Source organism: Stegostoma tigrinum, chromosome 13 (genome assembly GCF_030684315.1).
Source record: "Stegostoma tigrinum isolate sSteTig4 chromosome 13, sSteTig4.hap1, whole genome shotgun sequence".
Classification (NCBI taxonomy): domain Eukaryota; kingdom Metazoa; phylum Chordata; class Chondrichthyes; order Orectolobiformes; family Stegostomatidae; genus Stegostoma; species Stegostoma tigrinum.
Window position 1 is genome coordinate 42466485 of NC_081366.1, and position 7816 is coordinate 42474300.

Consider the following 7816-nt stretch of genomic DNA (forward strand, 5'->3'; position numbering starts at 1 on the left):
GATTCTGAGTTATACTAACTTGCTGGACATTGCTCACAGTCCACTTCACGGCAATGTTGACTTGCTGCACACTCCTCTGAGCCCCAATGCTTACCATTAATTACTGAGAGGATATTATGAACCTCTTTGATAATAGAAGAAAGCCCACCATTATGTTCTCAAATCATTTGAAGGTGGGCCATAAGCACTTTGCTTTTCTATGATATCTGCAACCTAAGAATGAATCAAGAAAATCGAAAATGCCATGGCCTTCCCTTTATTCATTGTTCATTGGGCTATGTTTGTACAGGGAGCATAAATTACAGTTTCAATTAGGCCTTTCTTACTCAAAAGCTTGTGTTGCATTGTATCAATGTATTATTAACTGAAAAACGGGTTATGTAGAATACAAGCTGATGGAATTTAAAAGTAATCGAGAAGATCAAAGTTGATGCCTCACAAATTATTTAAATGTTCAAGAAATAAAATGGATATAGATCACAGTTTATAAAGAAAACCTTTGGCTTTAGCAATTTACTAATTATCTGTGTAATTTGTCATTTTGCCCTCACATAATTTCTATTTGGGAGCTTGGAAAGACCACAAGATTGCTAGGAATAATTCTGTAGGTTCAGAGACTGCATTCATACCATGTCCATCTATTTGACAATTAACTAAAACATCTCAGTGACGGTTTTCTTGCTCATATGAACCTTAAAACATATCAAAGTTTAATCAGAACAAGAGAATTCATGCCCAATATTTTGAATTATCTCCATTATTTTAAGATTCATTGACCTGAGTTCTGAGGCTTTATGTCTGGAAACAAATCAGCACAGCCCGAGAGTGCACAGAGAAAGGTTTCCTGTGTCATTCCTATTGACAATATTGCTGGCATCATTTTCTCAAGATAGAACATAGAACAATACAGCGCAGAACAGGCCCTTCGACCCTCGATGTTGTGCCAGCCTGTCAACCAACCTAAGCCCCTTCCCCTACAGTATCCCATCATTATCCATATGCTTATCCAAGGATATTTTGTTAAGTTGCCTGGATGGACGGCTGAACACTGCAATTGGCTGAACATTCTTCATCTAATTTCAGTCTTATTATTGTTGCATAATGTAGTGAATATGAAGATGTTAGTGGCATAAGGTGACAGATATATGAAATATATAATTTGCAGTCAGGTAACTACTGTTGGAGTCATGACACAGGCTTCTGATGGAGATGCAACTGTCTTATGTAACATAATGTGGAGGTGCTAGTATAAGACTGGGGTGGACACCATGTTATAGTCCAGTAGGTTTATTTGAAAACACTGCATTCAGAGCCCAGCTCCTTTGTCACCTAAAGAAGGAGCGAGGCTCTGAAAGCATGAGTTTTCAAATAAATCTGTTGGACTATAGCCTGGTGTTGTATGAATATTGACCTTACCTTCCTATAGTTAGAAAGAGTCAACATACTTCAGAATTAATGTAGCAAGTATATAGTCATTGTGATGGAATAGTCTTTATCCAGTTGCATTAAGTATCTGTTCTGCTGAGACTTGTTTAAAGTCCATCCTTCACCACAAACTAGTGAACAGCCACTTAAACTGTCATAGGAAGGATGATTGGTGGTAATACTCTACCACAGTTACCAGCCATCAGTTGTACCCAGGCATACATCATATTATAATAATGACATATTATCTGGGCCTTGATCAATTGTACTAATAGCAGTAATGTTCTGGAATGGGCCCACCCAGGATTCCTTGGTGGTGATGATTGGAATCAGCAAAAGTCAGATGTTAAGAGCAACCAAAACTTGTGCCCAGGTCAGCCAAAATGCTTCATTTGATGCTGCGATAGGAATAGCAACGTCAGTCTTCATTCTAACATGGTTAGTTTTCTGAAATGATTCCTGGCAGAATCCATGCTTTGTCTGCAGGATTAAATGAGAAGAGAAGGAATTGGAGTGATTCTAACAGTGGGCGGTGTAGGGGCAAACATCCTGTCATCCTGCTGTGAATTTGAGATGAATCTCTGCCGCTGGAATGAGTTTGAAGGATGTTGCACTGAGTGAGAGGGTGATTGGAGAGTGCAATCTCAAATATTAGAGGCATAGGTTGAACATGAAAGGAGGAGAGTTTAAAGGAGCTGTGTGAAGTGCATTTTTTATGCAGATGGTAAGCTTAGAACACGCTAACAGAGCAGGTGGTAGAAGCAGATACGATAGCAACATTTAAGAGGCATTTAGACAAACACATGAATAGGCAGCAAAAAGAAAGATACAAATCATGCCCAGGCAGATGAGATTAGCTTGTAAGCATCATGGTTGATACAGATGTGGTGGGCCGAACAGCCTGTTCCCTTGCCACTATGCTGTTCTGTTATTGCATCTGCCGGGTTCAAGGTCTGGCTTCCTTACCAAGCTTCCCTGATGATTATCTTGTTTGGCGAATTTGTCAAAATGGGAGGCCGAGTGTTCATGAGATGAGATATGGCGATAGCAAGGCATTTAAGGAGCATTAATCCCCACAATTTGCATCTTGCTGCTGCCGAGAGAAAATCTTGCCACATCACTTGTGAAAAGCATATAAGATGGAGCAAGATTAATTCGAGATGGGCTTTATTGGATTTGTCGTCCAACTCTGCTGCTCACCTTACCATGCACATGTTACTCAGACCATTGTCAGGTTCTGCACTGAATGTTCACAGGCAGTTACAGCAAGTATTTCTAAATAAAATTGATGTTTGGTCTTAATTTCAAGAGAGAATGGAAATATAAAGTTAGGAAAGTCTGTAACAACTGTACAGTCTGTTACTTAGACCACAACTAGGGTTCTACAGACAGTTTTAGCATCCTTGTTGAAGAAATTATGAATTTGAGATTTCACTAGGCTGCAGCGAGATGCTAATGATGAGGATTAATGCTTTTTCAATGCCCTGTTAACATCCTATATTCAGCCTCCCATCTTACCAAACTCACCACACAAGCTAGTCATCAGGAGAGCTTGGCAAGGAAGCCAAACAATGTACCTGGCAGGTTCAGCTTCCTGCTTGCTTTGAACAACATCCGCGCTGGATTTATCAGCACTGAAGGCAGCTCAGAGAAGATTCACTTAGCTGACTCCAGTGAGGAAGGGTTTGTCTTCTGAGGAAAGATAAATCAGGTTGGTCCCACAATATATGCATATTGTAACTGAGAAGAAAAGCATAATAACTTTATTGAAATATGTAAGATTTTGAGAAGGCCTAGGATAATGCTGAGAGGATGTTTCCCCTGTGAGGGGCTATAGAAAGGAGGCATTGTTTCATAATAAGGGGTCACCTACATAAGGCAGAGAGAAGCACGAAATGAAGGGTAGTTGAGGATTATGGGAAGCAGGCAGGAAATTAAAAATTAGGTCAAGGCCAAATCAGCCAGGATTGCTTTGAATGAAAGAACAGATTCGAGATGCCACATTACCTACTGCTGCTAAGTTTCTTATGTTCTGGAACACTTGCACCACATAATTGAGCCAGTCATGCTGTCTTAAATTCTTCTATCGTTCCCATTATTATGGGCAGCATGGTGGCACTGCTGCCTCGCAGAGCCAGGGGCACAAGTTTGATTCAACCCTCAGGCAACTGTCTGTGTCGTGTTCGTGCATGTGTGGGTTGCCTTCGAGTGTTCTGGTTTCCTTATTAATACCAAGAGCATTCCTTTGCAGTATTCACAACTGAGAGAAGTCCCTTCTGTAGGATTTAATGCATTTGACACTTGAGTTCATGACCTTGAAACTCCGGAAGATTCTTGTTTGAGTCTTCACATAACCAAGCTTAGTTGTTCTCAGCTTCAAATAACTCTCAGAGTTTAAACTGAACACCTCTGGTACTCTCAAGCTAAACTCGTTTCACCAAGTAACCTATTTCTTAACATTTTTAAATGTCTTTCTTTAAGAGGAACTGTTTCACACATTGAGCTTCAATCAAGACTTGTGCAAATTGCAAAGAAAAAGAGCTTTCATCAAACTGTAGGTGTTTTCCCTTAGCCAAAAAAAAATTCTATTCCAAATCCTTTTACCTGAAACCTAATACACAACTGTTTCTTCTGGTCACTCATAAAACAGACCCAATGAAAACAATTCATTCACTCTCAAGCAAGTCCCTTTCTCTTACTGTGCTGTAAAAGAAATCATCATAGCTAAAGAAATATTTGCAAATTAATCATTGAACGCCTTCATCGACTCAGACCCAGCTCATTTCCACTAGTTCAAAATCCAATCATTGAATTAAGAATACTACGCTTACATAAATATCCTTTAGGAAATTATTGTACTCTGTGTGGATCTTAAAAATATTGAGGACTTGTCCAAAATATCAAATCACTGATAGAGATGAGTCATTGGGATAAGCCATAGTTCACTCCAATCACTGCGCAGTGACTTCTGCTACAATGATTGGGAAATGTATAACAATATTGAATGCAGGCACATTCATTGAAAGGGAGTGAATTTTAATGTAGTGTAGCACTTTGGCATGAGAATGTTACAGGGAGGAATATAATCGCAAGAAAACTGAATGAGTCAGAAATCAACCTTCAATTCAATAGAATCCTCACTGTGTGGAGACAGACCATTCAGACCATACAAACCCTCCAAAGAGTTTTCCACCTCTCTCCCTGTAACCCTGAAATTCCCAAGGCTAATCCACCTAGCCTGTACACTATGGGAACTTTAGCATGGCCAATCTACCTAACTAGCACATCTGTGGACTGTTGGATGAAACTGGTGCACTGACAGGAATTCCACACAAGCTTGAGGAGAATGGCAGCATGGGCAGCACAGTGGCTCAGTGGTTAGCCCTGCAGCCTCACAGCACCAGGGACCCAGGTTCAATTCCCGCTTCGGGCGACTGTCTGTGTGGAGTTTGCACATTCTCCCCGCGGCTTTCCTCCCACAGTTCAAAGATGTGCAGGCTAGGTGGATTGGCCATGCAAAATTGTCCCTAGTGTTCAGGCGTGTGTGGGTTATAGGGGGATGGGTCTGGGTGGGATGCTTCGAGGGGTAGTGTGGACTTGTTGGGCCAAAGGGCCTGTTTCCACACTGTAGGGAGTCTCATCTAAATGTGTAAACATTCACCCAAGGCTGGAATTGAATCCAGGTCCCTGGCACTGTGAGGCAGCAGTGCTAACTGAGCCACTGTACCACCCAACTTTCTGATTTCACTCCAGTGTGTTGACTTGTCTCTATCTAACAGGTAAGTTGGGGACGTTAACTACCTCGATTAAATATTCAACTTTTACAACAGATTGTAGAACAGTTGGGCTTGATTTCCAGAGAGCAATTCCAATGAGGCACAATAATAAAGAATTTTCAAATAGAATTATCCATACATCCACACAGTGTGGAAACAGGATCTTTGGCCCAACAAGTCCACACTGACACCCACAGCATCCCACCCAGACCCATCCCCTGATAGCCCACCTAATCCACACATCCCTGAACGCTATGGACAATTTAGCATGGTCAATCCACCCAACCTGCGCACCTGGACTGTGGGAGGAAACTGGAGCACCCAGAGGAAACCCATGCAGACACGGGGAGAATGTACAAACTACTCACAGACAGTCACTTATGAGTGGAATTGAACCTAGATTCCTGTGCTGTGAGGTAGCACTACCATCAACTGAGCCACTGTGCTGTCCCTATTGACTTATGAAGGAACGGGAAGTAAAAGTTAATTATCTAATCCAGGAATATCTCCTTACCATGTTGTATAAGGAGTTACATCACAATGATGCCAGATCACATGAGACTGGAGCCTGTGTCTGTGAATTTCTAGATGTTGTCCTTTCTGATCATCTCTGAATACTATAATGCTCACTAAATGCTGTTAGATTAGGTTAAATTCCCTACAGTGTGGAAACAGGTCCTTCGGCCCAACAAGCCCACACCACCTCTTGATATATCCCGCCCAGACCCATTCCCCCTATAACCCACACACCACGGGCAATTTAGCATGGCCAATCCACCTAACCTGCACATTTTTGGACTGTGGGAGGAAACCGGAGCACCCGGAGGAAACCCACGCAGACACAGGGAGAATGTGCAAACTCCGCACAGACAGTCACCCGAGTCTGGAATTGAACCCGGGTCCCTGGCGCTGTGAGGCTGCAGTGCTAACCACTGAGCCACCGTGCTGCCCCAAATGTTCACTCACTTGAATATGGATCTGATCTTACCACGTTGATGAACATATGTTACTCTCTCAGTTCGAAAAATATTTAGATAGATATTTGAATTGATCGTTGAGTCTATAGTTTCTCAGGCTTCCTGGAGCTAGTCAATAAAAGCAAGTTGAGGACACAACAGCAATGAAAATGACTCAATTAATCTCAGGGAAGGAAGACAGTAAGTAATCAGCACTCACAGCTGTATTTTTACCTGCTAGTGAGGACAAGAAATGACCACAGCAATTTTTTTTGCTGAGAGTTAACCTTCTACAATTGGGAAGTTAATTTATTTTGGAAGCTTGTCTTATCACCAGCTTTGATATGCTAATGCTACTCAAAATTGGGCCTTAGATGAGGAGCAAAATGAGCAGTGACAGATGTAGTAATAACAGTATGCTGGTCACGTACCATTAGCTGTACGTCACCCAAGAGACCAGCCAAGTGAGGCAGGAGATACAGGAGGTAGAATCTCTGAAAAATATTAGCATAGGCTGACTTTCCAGCACATGGTCGGACCAAAGGGTCTGTTTCTGTGCTGTATGACTCTGTGATTCGATGCTTTGCCAGAAGTGTCTCGAGGGGTTCAGTTTGTCATGTCATAAGGTAACAGATATTTGCTGTCTTATTGAAGACCATCAGTTTCCTCTATAGGACATGCGACAAACTTAAATAAAAGCCACTCACAAGTCATATGAGCTCAATCTTGTTGATTTGGTTTCAATAGTGAGTGAACTATGACCATCTTAATAATGATAACTTGCAGCATATTTTTACTTTGCATTACCAGTCATTGTCCTAGTCATCCTCTCACTTATCATTTTGCCTCTGGTTCCTTCCAGGGCTCTACTCAGGCATATCCAGGGTCTCCCAGTCAGGGGCCTGCAGATGAGATAAATGACTGATGGCTTATTCACTAGGATAGGCAATTATGTAAACTGTGTTCCTAGGCAACAACAGCTACCTGCTGTAAATCTGGCTCATGTCATCCATCAGAAATCTGATTCCTGAAGCGCAATAGCAATGCAATGAACACAGTACGATCATTAGGTGTGTAATTGAACATGGCACAGGCATGCTGAAGGCGTCCTTTAACACAGGTCTGGAGGCACCTTCAGCCCACACGAGTTAGGATTTTCAAAGCAGTCCTGGTGCTGTGCACAACATTGTGCTTCAGTGGAGCATGAATATTCAGGAGGACCTAGAAGAAAAATGCTCAGATTCAGAGCGGGAAAAAGAATTTGGAGTGTGATGAGGGAAATATATTCCCAGTTGCGTATGTGGCTTGAGCTAATACAGGGTCAATTTAAGTTGCACCATTGCATCTGTTGTCCAAGGAAATAAGAAATGGGTTTGCTACCATTCATGTCCCTATGCCGCAGTATTCCTATGAGACAGCAAAACTGCAAACAACAAACAACATTCTCCCCGTTGCTTTCCAGTAATTTACTTCATCATCAAATAAATTCAAAACTACTTGTCACACAGCAAACAAAAATTGTCAAAATGAGAAAATGCTGAAAAATAATTACATTCATATGAGTTAAATAAGCAACAGAAACTTATTGACAGGACATTTTAAAAGTCGTCTTTGTATGTGACAACTCTGTTCTTTCTTATTCTCCACCAAGAAGCAATA